Source organism: Apteryx mantelli, chromosome 9 (assembly GCF_036417845.1).
Source record: "Apteryx mantelli isolate bAptMan1 chromosome 9, bAptMan1.hap1, whole genome shotgun sequence".
Classification (NCBI taxonomy): domain Eukaryota; kingdom Metazoa; phylum Chordata; class Aves; order Apterygiformes; family Apterygidae; genus Apteryx; species Apteryx mantelli.
This window is the reverse complement of record NC_089986.1, coordinates 19,320,464-19,337,584: the sequence shown is the minus strand read 5'-3', so window position 1 is coordinate 19,337,584 and position 17,121 is coordinate 19,320,464. Positions and strand designations below refer to the sequence as shown.

Sequence of the window (17,121 nt, the reverse complement as noted above, 5' to 3'; positions counted from 1 at the left end):
GATGTAAAATTCATACGGTGACTTTCATTAGATTAGCTTTATTTTGATATAGAAATTGCACAAAATTCCACTGACTTGCATATTAGGCTTGCTTAGGCTTTTTTTTTTTAATTCCCCCCACGCTAAAGAAAGTAGGAGAAAAAACAAACAAACAAAAAACACCCACTACTCAAATTCAGTACGATTACAAAAATCTTCAAAGCAAGAAAGATTCTACAGCCTGCCAGAACTGTAATGTTACCGCAGTGCAGGGAAGACAGACAAGCAGGAATCAAGAAGTTTCTTCTTAAAAAGAGTATGTTAGGTGGTAAGGAAACAGACTTCTACACCTGCTCCAGCATAGAATTTCTACAGACTTAAAAGTAGCATCATTATTAATGTCTTCCAAGAGAACTGACAAGGTATTGATGGGAAGACAAACAGCATGCTGAGGCAAGCTCATCTTCAAACCTGACGCCTTTTTGATGCCAGGTTCGACTGGAGCACAAGTGTTAAGTTGGAATCACTGAAAAAGCCTAGGCTGGAAGGCACCTCTGGAGATCATCTAATCTAACCTTCTATTGAAAGCAGGGCCTTAGATTAAATGTTAGAGCTCTCCAATTCTGCTGACAAGTGATAATTTCTGAATCAGGATGACTAGATATATTCTGAGGTCTGAGTGAGTGCAGAAAGGTAAAAGGTGAATCACAAGAAAACCCCTGAAGAGAGGGAAAAGAAGAAATCATCAATTAAGTAAGAAATCAAAGCATCACATCAGGTATCAGGGTGTGCAGAGGAGATACTAACAGACTGTCAGAGAAACAGTATTTTCAACAGAAGCATTTGATGAAAAGCCATGCAAGAGATGTCAGTTCAAACAACCCAAGATCTCGGATCTCTGCAGTTATACAGTTGTGCAAGGACACACTCCCCTCCTGGGCACAATACCTGTAAGTAGAAAAGAACCAGCTCTGGCCCTGCTCCTTACTGCAATCATACATAGTTCAGAGAACGTGCCCTCCCCTTCAGTTCCTCAATATTACAGTCCAGTAACCTAGACTAAGATGAGGAGGAAAGTACATGGGCATAGACTACAAGTATCAAAGGATTCCAGTCGCTGAAGAAGTTAGTCTTTTATTCCTAGTTCACACATCCACTCTTACACTGGCTAGCTTTAGACAGTATCCAAGCTGTTAGCCAGAGACAGATTTCTCAGATTGCTGAGTCCTTCCCTCCCCACCAAAACATAACAAAAATCCCACCAACCTTCAGCACAGTTTTCTTCCCAGATTCATTTGCAATGGAACAGTTCTTGTGGCTACTCCGCAGTTATTAGGGTGGAAGAATTTCCTAACCATTGCAAGATTAGCGCATATACTATATGCTAAGAGCAGCAGAGATATGGATATTGCAGAAATATTATCAAATCCCAGTGGATCATAAATATACTCAAGCTGTGGACTCCATAGAAAGCAGTCAACAAGGGAGAGGGAGTTACCCACTTCTCCCCTGAGCTTACAACACAGGCAGCCAACTGAAGATTATAGTACCCTTTGGGATTTGCCACATTAGGGAGAAGTCAGCTTCCCCTTACACCTTTCAAGGGCTCAGATCTCACCTACGCTTTTAGCTGAGACAAAGCTAGGGGCATTCTAGAAGGCTGCATTCATGGACTCAACAAAACAGGTTGCTAGCAGCTTGAAAGGATATAACCACCATGTTAAGATTATCACTAGACTACTGAGTCTACATGTATATGCCTATAACGACCTATAGAAAGGGATCAGACAATCTTGGCACAACAGAGGAAGGGAAGAGAGCTAAAAAATATCTTTGCTTGTTATATTATAATTCAGAATTAATGGGAACTGTACCACTAATTGGCAGTTAGAATATCCAGTGCCTCAAACCAAAGATTTACAAGTTCCCAGAGGAGAGGATCACCTATTTGCCTCTGAAGAGATGTATACAGTGCTCACTAGAAGAATGCCCAGGTTGTTAGGATGGACTGGGTGATCCAATATGTATGCAACGACCCCAACCCAGCAAAGTAGCATCCTTAACTACCGACTTCCATTTGGTGAAAAGACTGGAAGATACCTGTGCAGAAGACACTATAACTTGAGAAGACGTATTCTGGGAAACTCAGAGATCGAGCATAGTTTAAGGTATTATTTAAATACATACTACTGTATGCTCTGGAGTTGACAAAAACAATTTGGTGATGGCGGGAAGACACTCTGAGTTGCATAAACTGAACAGTCTCCCCTTGCTAAAACAGGTCAGTTGAATTCGAACCTTGAGACTGCAGAGAGCTTTTGCTTGGTCTGTTAGGGAAAAGCAAACTAAAGAGGTCCTTAGTGACCTGGAAGAAGCTCAAGACCCTGTTCCATAAAGATCCCTGGGAGGCCTTGCACCAATCCTTTGTTAAGGAAGAGAATAGTGAATTGGCCCTTCTAGGCTGTGGAAAATCTAAACTGAAATACCAAACAGGACACTACTCAAGACTATAGGAAACCACAGGTAGTGCTGGCAGATGGCTTGGTAACCAAGTCAATAGTACAACTGTTAAAGAACCTAAACTGGATTGAAACGTCGAGAGTTGGTTAAGAGGCTGGCTAATATTAAGACAGTAAAAGCCTCAATCTCCTATACTCTTTTCCTCTGGAGCTGCAGAAGTTGCAGTCAGAGGAGGCAAACTAAAGGCATTACCTGAAACAATAACGCTGTTTGAGAGGATCCCTCTTCAGTTCCACCTTCTCATTGCTTTGCTTAGCCTTAGCCTAGACAAAGGCAGAAAGCATATAAGAAGTTGTTTCACTCTTCTTTGGACTATTCTGGTGTATACACAGACAAAAACACAAACACACAGAGCATACAGGTATCTTTCAGGTCTTACATCCTCATTCAAAAGAGAGGTATTTCATTTTATCCTCTTGCTTCTCTATAGGTCAACATTTGCTCTCATTGGCAATGAAAAACTTTCTCAAGAGCAACTATTCATCTCTTTCCTGGAAACATCAGTAATGGAGTTAATTTTAATAAACAATCCCTTAAAAGATTTATTTACAAGCTCAGATCATAATGTAATTCAGAGAACTCCTAGAGAAACGAAGTGTGTTACCCTTCCAGAACTATGAAACTTTGTGACCTGTCAGAACTGGTTCAATAGAAGTTTTTATCAGTATATTATTCAACATAAAATCATTAATGAATGAAGGGAATGCGCTCAATGGCAGAATGCCATGACTCAGCACTTCAGGTGTTGTAAACGTGAAAGTGTTTTCTTGTAGTTTCAGTCTTCAGGTTTTTTTTTTTTTTTTTTTTTTTTTAAACAGGTAAACTGCTACAGTTTACTGCTACATTAAGTTCTGTTGCATAATGCAGTCAATACTGCAGCAGTTAATTTTTTTCTGCTTACAAATATGAAGACTATCAAAACCGCAGGAACCCAGAAACTCTGGATCAATTTATATTTAATAAAAGAACAGTCTAATCTGGATAGCTGCAAGTCAGCCAGCAATAGCTCAACTTCAGAAAAAGCCCAGAGTTATTTAAGCCATCTCAGTCAGATGAAAGATTTGTGTTAGTACAGGGAGAGCCAACACATATAAACGTCAAAACTCAATATAGCAACAGAGCTGCAGAATACCGAATGAGTTTTTGTCTCTATTTGTTCACAGATATTTTCCCTTTTAATGCAAGAATGGGAAAGAAGGGAAAGAGGAAGAATGGGTACATGCAAAGTTTATTCTTCTGTACATTGGTGTCACATCGCAAAATTTCTCTGCCAGATCAGAGCTTGACTTCACCTCTACAGGAACTTTAAACTTACTCCTACTTACCAAAAAGCTGCTAGACAGAGAAGCTTACACTATGAGAGTCTCAGTATGCAATTCTGTCACACTGGTGCTAATACAAATGCGGTTAGCAACAATGGAAATAATGCTCTTAAACTTTTTTTCCTTTTTAATTAAAGAAGGGCAGCTATCTCTTCTTCAAAGGGAAAGAAAATATTTTCCAACAACCAGCTTCTGTCTAGAACTATTTCTACCCAGAGTGAACTGATACAAATTCTTCTTTGTTTCTAACAAACCCCCAATAAAAACCATCATAAACAGTAGAATAAAATCTCATCTGTCCTTTGTTTCCAGCTTCTCTAGAAACCCATATTTAATAAGAGCCAAAACTCACCATCTGTGTGGTGGTTTAAGCTTTCAGTAACCAAAACCAAAAGAAGAGAAAACCAGGTTGTCTGGCAACCCTGAGGGAGAACATTCTCTTCAGAAGACAAGTATGAATTTGAGTGAGAAGCTTTTACCTTCTGCGAGAGACAATGTGAAAGAAAGCACAGAATCTTTGATGAGGTGGAGATCATCAATGCTGCCAGAACAAAGGCGAATTAGGAAGTGGTCAAATAAGACCAAGGAAACAGGCTTGGCAAAGTTGGCTGATTAGCGCAACTTCAAGTTCAGAAGCTGAATTTCAATGTTTTCACGCAAGTAAACCAAGAAATACCCATCAGCAAGTACTCCAAGTCTGCCCTAGCCAATGCTTAATGCCCAGCTACCTTTGAGCCGTACAGGTCCATTTACTTCAACATCAGCAGTTTGAACACAAAACCTACTGCTGCAACACCAAGCCTCTTCCCTACTCTAATCCCATGGAACAGACACTGCCTTATTTGCAGTTTGCCATTCACGGACATCTCACCTCCAGCCCTGTAGTGAAATAGGGGCAACAGCACTGCAAGTCAAATATGGATAGGTACATACCTATGTCCTATCTGCAGAGCCTGTTAGGCAATACATGCTCCACGTTGCAGCATGGCAGGCTGCCTAAGCCCTGCCAAATACCTCATCAATTTTTGCCGCATTATCTTAAATTACAGAGAGGGCTATGAGCTTAGCTGCTCATGAAACATGGCTTGGCACCCAAAATCTAAGTCAATGCAAGATAATCTTGGCAATCTTCTACATAACCTGGGGGGAAGGGGAAAGGAAAAGGAGAAGAATTTGAATTAGCCACTAGAATGAAGAAATTCAGAGACCTGATCTTACAGAAGTCACTGCAGGAAGAAGAAATGCAAAAAGTTGATTTGTATGGGCAGGTGAGAAAAGTGCCACAGCTGAAACCAAGATTACAGGTTTCAGTAGGGGTGCTACGTAGATTCTAGAAGACAATGAGGGAGGAGACTAGCTCTTCATTCTGATAACATTCAGTCTCAGTTGCTGCAAACTAGCTTACATATAGAAATGCCAAAAGTTGAAAAGCCTGTTCACTCATAATATCAGCAGCAATTAAGGAGAGATACTTGAAAGGTAAAAGAACCCTGGGTTTCCAGAGGAAGAAGAAGAAAAAAAAAAAGTACGTGTTATCTACCTAATAACTAAAATGGTTGTCAAGTTTTTGCACCTTAAGATATTGTTCAGAACAGTTTTTGACAAATTATGAGGATTTTTTTTTCCACCCTCCCTAAAAATCACTGATAGTTAGCACTTATGCGAGTGGATGTCTGCTGAGGCTTCCTCTCCTACCTTGTCTCAAGTAGGTTACAATATAAATGCCAGAAGAAGTCATAGGCATAACGCATAGCAAGATTCCTATGCCACATAAGACAGTCAAGGGAATGTTCTAATTCTAGTTCTTCTTGAGGAAGAAATTTAATTAAAAACTGTTCAAGTTTCAATTCCTGCTTCCTCAGCACTGGATCTATATATGAAACTTTAGGTATCACAAGGATACCACAACAACAAACAAGGATTAAAAAAACCTGAATGTTTCTAAACTAGGTAGCACTCAAAACATTGGCATCTTTGAATTAGCTGCCACACGTACATCTTTTCAACCAACAAAGAACAACTCTATACATTGACATTACACCTTGCAGTAGTGTAACTAAGTTCTTGAATACATTTATCAAATTACCGACAGAAAGACATTTACCTTTCATCAAAACAAGAACCAAACTACCTACCAAATATTCTTTATAAACAGAAGTTCTGTACTAAAGCTGACCCCAAAAAAGTCACACTCAGAGCAACACCTATTAAGACACTGAGGACCAAGCTGTCTTTAACTTGATCCTATCATCAATAGGATCAGGACTGCACTATGCTCAGAGCTATTGTTTCATGATAACATACAATACTAGCTTCCAAAACTGCATTTTAGTAAGATTACAGCCCTTACAGTTGTGGAAAAAAAGCTGTCAAAAGCCTGAGTTCCAAACTTCATACAAAATCAAACAACTTTGTGGCAATGTTTACTGACAAGATTGTCTACCCACCTCCAGGTTTACACTATATGCTTCACAAAATGAATGTACAGGAACAAGGGGTTGTACAGAATACAGGAAAGGTGCATGTATGTCTATAGAGCCTGAATATGGAGAGTTAAGGCACTGAACTTAGGAAGCCTACATATTAGAGCTCTTCCTAGTGCATTTTAGCAAGATGTTAGACTTCGTCTTAATTTTAAGTTAGACAAAGGCATGAAAGTTTTTAAATACAGACAAAAAAGTCTGCTGCAATTTCCTCTCTTCCTTCCTATCTGTGCAAGCATCACTAGCCCTGTCCTCTGCTTTACCATACCTACTTACCACCTCTCCCATGCTACCCACACACTCTCCTTGCACAAGCACCACTGATAACCATGCCCATATTTTTACAGTTCACTAGATTAACATGTTGACAAAAATACGGTATTTTTCCTCAGTGTCATAACATGGTCGGGTTTGCCAGAGTCTGAAGAATTCCTTGGTCATTTGGGGGGGGGGGGGGGGAGAAGAACACTACTTCTTGCCTGGCAAGGAGACATTATTCCAGGAGATGCTGTTTAAATCTGTTTGATACATCTTTATCACCTCCTAGCTGAACTACTGCTATGCAACGTATCAAAGGGACTCACAGACTCCCAGTAGTACAGAACACAGATCAGAAAAACAGGAAGCTTTTCCACAGCTCCAAGATACTTGCAAAAGAATGAGCAGAGCTGTAGGCTTTCTGTGGCTTAATCTCAGGACACCCAAAATGATTATTTAAGAACTGGATATTACAAGAGTTGATTTGATAACCCTTTGCTCTTGCAATTTGCTCTGTGACCCAATCAGAATACTCAAGAGTTGCCTCCTATACAGGTGACCTTTTGTCCTACATTAATGTCTAACTGTGCCTTTCAAGCAAAGCCACAATCTCTCATCCCACAAAACGTCACGTATCAATTCTGCCTTGGCTAGAACTGGAAGAGAACACGGTGGGGAGGAGAGGAAAGGAAAATAGGGTTTCCTGTAAGTACTTTCTGTGTACATCAAGGCTAGAATATGTGCAGCAAAGCTATGCATCCATGTTGTTAGGCTCCTGAAAGGCATTTTTGCGATGAGAAGATGACAGAATTGGAAGCATTTGAACTTTACTTCTTAACAAGTCCTGTGCAAGATGCCTTTTTTTTTCCCCCCCTAAAAAAAACACACACACACACACAAAACCATCATACACACACATAGGGCACCCATATAGCTTCACAGCTATTCTGTGTGTCCTCCTCTTTATTATTTTAAGTCATTTAATAAAATGTACTAATAAGGGAGATATGAGACAACCAAAAGATATTTAACTGGAGAGGACAGCCTCATCACAATATAAGTTAGAGCATCTCTCTTTCAACACTTAAGTATAAGATGCACAGGGAATGAAGTGACTTAAGGGGAAAGATTAAAGAAAGAACATGAAGCAGACAGGCTTAGGAAGAAAGGAGAAAATAGGTGTAGGCCCAAGACCTGTAGGCCCAGAAGTGAGTACAGTTTCTTCCTTCCCTCTCTGCTGCACAGTATCTTATCACGTCAAATGCAAAATTCAGTTACTTCATAAAAGCTGCAACCTCTCCTTAATCTTACATCTGTTTTGCTATGGAAAGATGCTCAGCTAGAAGCACGAACATCCCCATCCCACATATGATTAATGAGGAATGACATATTCTAGTAATGATAACACCTTCATTACCTCTACTTCCCCACCTCAGATTTTTTGAATACCGCATTTATTCTAACAATTAGTTCCCAGCATCTCCAACTCCCATTTGGGATCAAAGATGCTGAATTAATTGAACTAACTTTGGGTCTTTTTCTTCTGTGCTTTTCAAATGTATTTGTATATTTTCTTTGTATTTAAAGGCTCCCCTGGCAGAACAGCCTTGGGATACAGATACTATGTACTGAACTTTGAAAACAGTCAAATCCATCTGGCATGAAGTATTTCCACAGACAGTGAAAGTTAAATAGCTTGAAGATACTGCTTATCAAAGTTGTGGTAACTATTAATAAAAAGTTCATACTATTTATTATTAAATGCCTGTTTTGATTAGTTAGAAAATGGCTTGTATAAAGTTTCCAAAACTGACTTTTCATATCAGCAATCTGGTGCTGTAGTTTCAAATACCAAGGACAACATATGCTATTAGAACACTAGGATAGAAACACTTGTTACATTATGCAACTGCATGATATAGTCTGAAAGGTTTTTTTTGTTGTTGTTTTTTTTGGGGGGGGGGTGTTTTTTGTTTTTTTTAGAAAAAGAGAGAGACATTTCAGATGTGGTATAGAACTGTAAATGTGGTTATGATGGATACTTCTCCAATTCAAATGACTGCATAAACAATCTATGCTCATTCAAGTGTAACAGACATGTTGAGCCAAAAACACCTCAGTTTTTTTTATACCTCCATCAACAGCAAGCTTGACAGTAATAATGCTAAACCCCACTTCTGATAATTTTCATGCAAGTTTAAGTTAGTAATAACGTTTAGTTTAGCCTAAGGAGAGAAAACCCAGACAAGCCAGTCTTAAAGGCATTTGACCCAGTCTGCAGTATGTAGTTACTCAGCTGAAACCACCATCTTCCAAAGGGTACCACAGTACTAATACGAGTTTAAGACCCAACTAGATTTCTTGGGAGATATCATAGTGAATGTAGCCATCTCAATCAAATACAAAGAAAAGTTAGTTCATCTTATCCAGAATCTCAAGTGGAAAATTTTATGTACTTGACAGTAGATACTCTCCCACCACTACCTGTATTTATTCAAAATTCCCACCTTTAAGTATGTCATTATTTCAGGCCCATAACCTTACATAAATATATTAGAAAGCACAGGGATACAGTACAATTGAAAGTTTCAGTCTAATGCCTGTGCAGGCCATTTTGATGTTAGAATTCAGCATATCAGACTTCAAGAGTTGTACAGATGCAGCCATTTATATTTTGACCAAGTTATATAGACAATTTAAAACCTGACACTCTGAGCTATCACCAACCCTCATCTACAAAAGCTTACAGATTCAGCTGAAACAACCTGAAATTAGATCAGTTTCTCCTCTGTTCTCCCACTACAAATATTTTTTGGGACACTGCCACTCTAACACTCTAAAAGGAATATCACCCATCCTATAGAAGCCAGAAGGAAGGCAGTGATGCTAGGATAAAATCTTGTTCCAATCTATGCAGGTACAAAGAACAAAGCAACTTAGCTGATAACCAGTCACAAATATGTATTTTACAAATTCTCCCACCTCAAAGTTGGGCAACTAACCTCTCTCCTCTGCAAAAAACAATCACACAGTAAATATATACTGAGGTAAGGTCCAACCCTAGTTTGCTGCCATAACCTAGAATATCATTTGGAAGTAACAAACTATCTTGATTTTGGTTGTACCTTGACTGACTAAATTTAGATATTTAAATCACTATATTCTACTAATAGGCTGAGCTTCTGCTTCTAGCTGCCACAGATAAAAATGCAAGTGTAGACACTTGGACTTCAACTACTCACTTTATGCTCTCTTTATTGTCAACGGAAAGACCAGATTCTTCTATAGTGCACTTTTTAAATAGGTCATACAATATACATAAATCAAGGATAGGGCCCACCTGTTCAAACTCAGCTATGTCTCAGACAAGCTATCTGAGAAACAGGAGAAATACAGCAGTTTACATCCTTTCTACTTGTCACACTCAGCGATGTTACAGAGGAGGATTAATGAGTCAGACTGAAAACTGTGGATCCTTGAATTCCTAGGCCTTCGCTGTTCAAAGCTTAAGTGTGCTGGGTTAACATCTTTAAGACACCTTCCCTTAGGGAATTAAGTGTATGAGATCCCTGTGGGAGCTAGTAGCTTTAATATTATAGCTATACCATTTATGATAACATGGATGGAGTCAGTGGTACAAAAATTGCCTATATAACAAATGCTTAAACATTCTTTTGATCTTCGTTTTTCTCTTCCTCTTAACTATATCTTAGCTGGCAACAATGTATTTGAATAGCACAACTATTTAAGAAAAAGCCCATTACTGACAATATTTCCAGGATTAGGCCCTCTCCTCTTCTGAGAAATTCAGATTTAATACTAACTCTTCCATATACCTTTCACAGGACAGCCTACCCTCCTTCACTATGTTAGGAGGGCCATGAAATCATATTTGCTTACTCTAGGAAGTGTTGAGATAGATGTTCTCACTGAACAAGAGTTTAGCAAGTGTGTAAACACTCTTTGATAAGGACTATTAAACAACTACAGCTTTCCACCTTTGCCAGTTTCAAAGCAGTCTGTGGTACAGCAGACAAACTACAGCAAGCAACAATACTGTTGTCTGAAGTAGTTCTGCGTTTCAGACATAGCTGGAGTTAAAATATTCACATGCAGCTACTGTGGTTGGAGGCCCAGTACTGAGAAAGCCAGCTGGAAGGGCAGTTTCAGAAAGTTATAGGCGCTAAAGCATTTGTAATACTTGAAGGCAGGCAATAATCTTAAATTTGCTACAGAACAAAACATAGAAGTTTTAATACAATAATCACAGGACATCAGCAGAATCCTGAAGTGAAAGATTTTTTGAAGGTAGAACTTGGGATGCTTGATACCGACTATTGCCAGGCTAATGGAAGAGAGGTCATCCATTATTTTATTTCTGTTCTGTTCAATTCAAAACTATTTAAACAAGCAATTGCTGGTAAGTAGCACACAAACAGAACACATCATCGCCTAAGTTTAGCAGGAGGTATGTGTAATGATGAACAGACTATTATCCACAGAAGGAAACTATGAAGTAAGATGAAAGCTTTTTTGTTATGGTTTTATTTCAATATAACTACGCAGGTGATATGGTTATCTAAAAGTCAGAGCTGTTCCCTTGAAACTCTCATTTTTTTCCCCCAAACTTACAAGTCTCCTACTTTCCCCTCCCTTCCTACTTTCCCCTCCCTTCCCCTAAAATAATTATGTATCATACAAATATGAAACAGTAAATCATTCTAATGAAAAACTTGCAATGTAATGAAGTACAATTACACAAAACAACTAGAGATCTTATATCTGGGTACTAAAAACAGTGATATTTGCTATAAGCCAGGACCTTATCAGCTGAAACAACTGTTAGTGACTGCATGTGTCAGTGACTTGGGGGATGAGGGAGGGTGAGAACAATGCTTAGGTGCATTGAGCAACTGAGAATACTCCCATGCCACTGTACAGAGTATTCATCTGGAATACCATAGCCTCTCACAGTTGGCCTTGGCCAAGAGAGATTAATTCCAGTTGAAATTCCTGCAGAATGCTCTTACAGGAGGTGACTAATAAAGCCTGTCTTATTTAGCCTGGCAACATGAAGGTTAAGGGGCTATAAATGCTTTCTGTAAGTTCCAAGGGTAAGACACCAAGAAAAGATAGCTACTTAAAATAAGAGGTTAGCATTAATAAAGTGAGCAGGTTTGTAAAAAAAAAATAAAATAAAGAAATAATTTAAAAAAAAAGATTATGAAAACATTCAAGCTGGAAATCAGATGATCCTAAAATCCAAGAAATGACATGCTGAAAGTCTTCCAGGAGGACTGGAGAACAAACAAGGGGGGGGGGGGAAGAGAGAGAGAGACATATACACTTTACTGCTTTTTAGGTGGTTGCAAATAAATTACAGATCTAAGTGATGTACCAACAGTATTAGTGAATTACACCTTCAACCCATGAGGTCTCTTACTAAGCTTATTCCTACATAGTAATACTTTATCACTCTTCTTACAGACACATAACTGACAAATATAAAGTTTTGTTGCTCTACTAAGCTAACCAATGGAGAGATGAGACAGTTTGTTCAGGATTGAGACACCCGGGTACAAGTAGTACTCCAGGGCCTCAGCTTCCAGAGGCTAGTTTCCTCAAACTGAAGATCCTCTTCACCAAGGAAGTAACTGGAACGCCATTCTCATTATTGAATCATTCATTGCTTCTCAGAGGGTAAAAGAAAGCACAGATGACACTGCAAAGAAGCAAACGTATACTCCCTGCAGTTTGTGATGAGTTTTCCTTGTTCTGTCCCCATGATACTATTGCATGTGGTACAGGGGCTAAGGGAAGAAAGTTTGTCCCAACCTACTGTTTGGGGGGGGGGGGGGGGGAACACCACACTCTCCTCACAGCAGGTTATTGCAGTAAGCAGTGACTTTTACAATTAAAAAAAAAAAAGTAAAAAAAAGTAAAAGTTTTGGATAGGGTCAACCTCTGCAGAGGTTGTTTATCCAGCTTGATCCTTCTGTTGCTGTGTCACTCAGTGCCCATATGTTCAGGTTTGATATCTCCCAACTGGGGAAGCAGGGGGAGGGGAACAGAAGAGTGCCAGAAGTCTATACATTCAGAAAACCAAAGCAGCTACTCAATTTTTTGGTAAGAGCTCCATACAGAACTAGCAGAAAATAAACACAGCAGCACTATGAAAAAGTAACAAAGATTTTGTAATCAAGTTATTCACAAACGTACAAGGCAACCGATATCTGAGAAGGGCTTACAGAACAGAGAAAGGTGAAAAAAGTTAATTCTGTTGTCAGATCAATTAACAATATCACCCATTATCTAGTTTTTGATTTGCCACCTCCCTGAGCTGACTTTTCAAATAGCATGATATAACTTTTTGTTGAAGGCCAATACACAAAACCAAAAATCTGTGAGGAAGAAACCATTTCTTGGTTCAAGGGAAACACTTTTAGATGAAAACAACCATGAAAGACGCATTAAGCAATTCTGTGATGTGCAGCAACCCACTTAGCTTACTTCTGATTTTAGGTTTTTTAAACACTCCAATACCACTAAAACAAGATTAAAACTGATCGCATTAACAATACAAGTGGACTCTAATAGGTTTTCCAATAATTTTAAGTGGCTAAGAAACACAGCAACAAGCAAATAGATATCACAGATAAAGGAAACACTAGTTTAGGACAGTCTGACTGCTAAGAACAGGTCTAGGGGATTGATAAAGTGGCTCTGCTGACAGTGCAAGTACTACTGGCAGGCCGTGTACTTAGAGTTTAGATCTCAGCTGCCTGAAACTCACAGAAATCCAAACTTCACCTGAACATGTAAAGTAAAGAATTTTCAAAAATAGGTGGTGTAAGTACATTGTTTACCCATTGGGTTCAGTTACTTAGTAGAAATCTACTTTATTTAAAACTACAAGAATAGTTTTAACAGCTTTTGGCTAGATTTGTCACAGGGGAAAAAAAAGCCTTATCCACCCAGAGAATACACTTTACTCTGGACAATCTCTGGAAGCAATTAAGTGTAGCAACAAGTGTTTGTTGTTATTTCAAAAGTAACAGACTGAGATTACCATGCTTGTCATTTCTTCTAAGTAGAGTCTCATAGCCTACCTAGAGTTTTGACTTTACATTGTGTTCTTTAAAAAATTAACTCATTACTAAAATTATATTTACCTCAAGTTTCCAAATACACAGCTCTCAGATTCTAGCTTACTGGAATTCATCTGCATACGGCACAGTCGAGCCAGAATCCTCAGCGCCCCTTCTGTCCGGGCTCCAGTTCAGTCTCAGCAGCATGTCAAGAACCTCTACGCTATACAAAAGATCACCATCCTGGCTACTTTGACCATAGTGTTTGAGTACTGAAACATTAATGAAAGGCATTTAGGCCGTGCTGTTCCTTCACATATTAAATTCCACAAAATTCGCTTTCCTCTTCCCAGTTAACCTGTGGAAGCTAAGCTCTATTATCTCTCAAGAAAGTATTAAAATTTATAAATTAAGTTTATGCAACTGCAGTTTTCTTACAAAATTTCTTCCAATTCAAGATACAAACTGCTGATGAAAGTTTTGAGCTCGAGTCTTCTTGTTAAGAGCCTAGAATAAAACACTGCTAACAGCTACATTCAATTGCGTGTCTACAAATATTTGAAGTAAATGAGAAACTGGGTGTATGCAGCAATATTATATCAGCTTAGAAGCTGTCATATAAGAAATCTGAAAAAAGAAAAAGCATACTAGCTATCTTATTTTTGGCAAAGAAATATATTTACTCTTCTGCCAAGCTTCTTGTAACAGAGCCAAGGAAAAAACACTAACTTTTTAAACTTATATCCATAATCTTAAGGCACAATGCAAGTCTTCATTCTTACCGCTATTGTTTTATTGTAGAAGCTAACCAAAACAGGCAGGATATTACCAAAGATATGGCGACACACATCATTACAGAAACACACACAAGTAAAATAGACTGGAGCTGTTCTTTCATGTATGATTTCCCCCTCCTCCCCCCACCTCTGAATCCTGGCTTAAAACTTCCCAAAATTTTGCAGCTTCCATCAACTCCTTTAAATGAGATTCAGTTGATAAGGTGTTCTCTCCAGAAGTGTTCTACTTAACTTCAAATCAAGTTGTATTCTAATGTAGACTGCTGGTATTTGTGCCCTTTCCATTACTTGATTGAGTTGATTTATTTTGCTTAGTGGTGTTAAAGAACAGAAACCTAGCCACCTAGCTATGCAGCTTCTCTTCGGGTGCTATTCACTGAAGCTTTTTCACGGGGATTATGATTGTCTGCATGCTCTCATTCAAGTTGGTGATTTTTTATGATGGATGAGTTCATTTAGCTACTATATCTGAAAGTACTGCAAGGTCAAAACAAGTGAAGTTTTAATAAGAAAATACAGTTTCCACTCAAGTAGCTTGATTATAACAGACACACTATATCCTAAAAATAAAGAGAAAGAGAACACTTACTCTGTAAGGCTGAGTTCCAAGTTTGTACTCAGCATACTGCATATTAACATGCACCTTAAGTGACTTTCTTCATTAGTTCTCTTCCGTAGATGCATATAGCCACATTTCACCTGTGTTCAGAAGGTATATTTACATGCACACCCTTTCCTAAGACCAGGGACAGACTCTTTATACACTGAATAAGCTAATTAGATAAAGGATTTGACATTAGAAGACGGAACATTATTAACATGGATAAGATGCCATCTTCTAGCCCTGATGTTAACTATGTCTTATTGCATTATTTTGTCAAAAAATAGACTTCCACAACAGACTTATGTTCTACAAAAGTACGATGTAAAGGGAGATATCCTTACTAAATCGAGGAGTTAGAATAAGCATCTATTCTTTTTTCTAGCATCAAGAATATTTAATGCAAGTCCATTAATTGTGTATGTATAATTTTTAGTCTGCCAATACTAGGGTTACTATGGTATTATGGTTTAATTAATCCTTGCCTTTTGTTTGGTCTCTCAACACAAGACTTATTGTTCCTAAAAGTCTGTATTCTCAACTTAGAAGATTTTGCAAAAGCATGCATTTGTTTTGATTTCTACATTTATTCACCTGTGCTCAGTCTTTCTTTCACATTTAAGGCAGTCTTAGACTAAGGGATGGGGTACAGAACTGTCTTCAAGTGCATAAAACCCCATGGCACAGAGGGATCTTTTCTCATATCCAGAGTGGATAAAACAAGCCATAACAAGCTTACAGTGAAGCAAGGAAGGCACAAGTTTGACATGGAGATAGAAGAGCGAGAACAAAGAAGCATATATGCCTTTTTAAAGTAAAGCAAAGACCAGACCTAGTTGCCTTGGAGCGTATGTATTAGATGACCTATGAAGGTTTGTCCCAAGGCCTATTTTTTTTAATTGATTTACTTTTAAGAACTATCCCTAAAAAGCAATCAAATTAAAAATTCTTCATTACAGTTACTGCTCTGTATTAACAATGACACATGAACCATGTTTCAAAAAAGCACTGAATTCACAATAGTCATCAGCCACAAATCCAAAGGAACTGCACATTGCTAGTATTAAGAGCCTAGTGGCTGTCTCATGACTAGGCTGCCTTCTGAAAGTTTTCTAACACCTCTGCCCCCAAACCAGGCATGCACAACAGAAAATGGAGAATGTGTTTATATCCTTTCATTTCCACCTTTACAACAGGCTAGCAAGTAGTTGCTCTTCTGTACACAAAGTTTACTTATTTGGGTGCCATGCAAAAAAATAATATTAACAGTAACAAGTTATTTTGAAAGCAGAATGCATGGGAAATACATGTTGCCTTTCAGAAAAAAAAAGTGCAGCTTTCTTGTTCAACAAGTATCAGGGACCTCAGCTTCCATTTTGAAACACCAAATTGCTCTCTACAACTCAAGGTTCACATTCCAGCAGATGACTCAGACCCTTTCATACCTTTTAAGAAGATCAATTCTTTGCAGTTCATCATGCACATAGCTTTGTGGTGGACACCTTAAAAAAAAAAAAAAAAAAAAGCAGTCCAACCCATTCACAAAGCATTAAGAAACTTGTGATTTTTTTTTTTTTTTTTTTTGGCTAAGAGAGCACTGTAGTGCCACACATTACGGAATCCTTCTAATTCCCTCTCCCCATCTGCCTTGGGGGGGGGCCTGTGCTTGTTTTTTGTTTGTTTTTCCTTCCCTTTGCTTTCTAATCACCCAAGGAGATAAAGCTATTTTATCAGCTCAGTGATCAATGAAGGAGGGGGGGAAAAAAAAAAAAAAGAGGAAGAGTCAGGTGGGGAGCTGGATCAAATGACCTCCAGGTCCTTTCCACACTAAATTATTCTATGAATCATGACAAGAAGTTTGGTTTGGAACCAAATGAAGGAAACTACAGCTTGAACATCACTGTTAGTACCTCTCATACTCTTTGAAGTCCAGTATTAGGTCACCACAATTAATACTTTCTTGATATACACTTCACTTTTCCAGTTTTTCCTTACATAAGTCTTCACTTCAAAAGCAGACAATCTATTGTTCTTACACACTGCAGTTTTCAGCCATACTTGTATGACTATGTT

At 38.4% G+C, this 17,121-nt stretch overlaps 1 protein-coding gene across 10 annotated transcripts in view; it reads right to left on the bottom strand.

The window, feature by feature from the left end:
• TRIP12 (thyroid hormone receptor interactor 12) overlaps positions 1 to 17,121 on the bottom strand; it is an 82,927-nt gene that overhangs the window by 61,229 nt on the left and 4,577 nt on the right. For 5 of the 10 annotated variants that reach the window (XM_067301879.1, XM_067301882.1, XM_067301884.1 and 2 more), the window contains one exon: positions 16,494 to 16,550. The exons of 2 other annotated variants lie outside the window; for them this stretch is intronic. The gene's annotated coding sequence lies outside the window, so the exon portion shown is untranslated. Of the gene's footprint in view, positions 1 to 2,691; positions 2,746 to 16,493; positions 16,551 to 17,121 lie in introns of those variants that run through there. 3 more of the 10 variants (XM_067301880.1, XM_067301883.1, XM_013944337.2) reach the window with 2 other exon arrangements.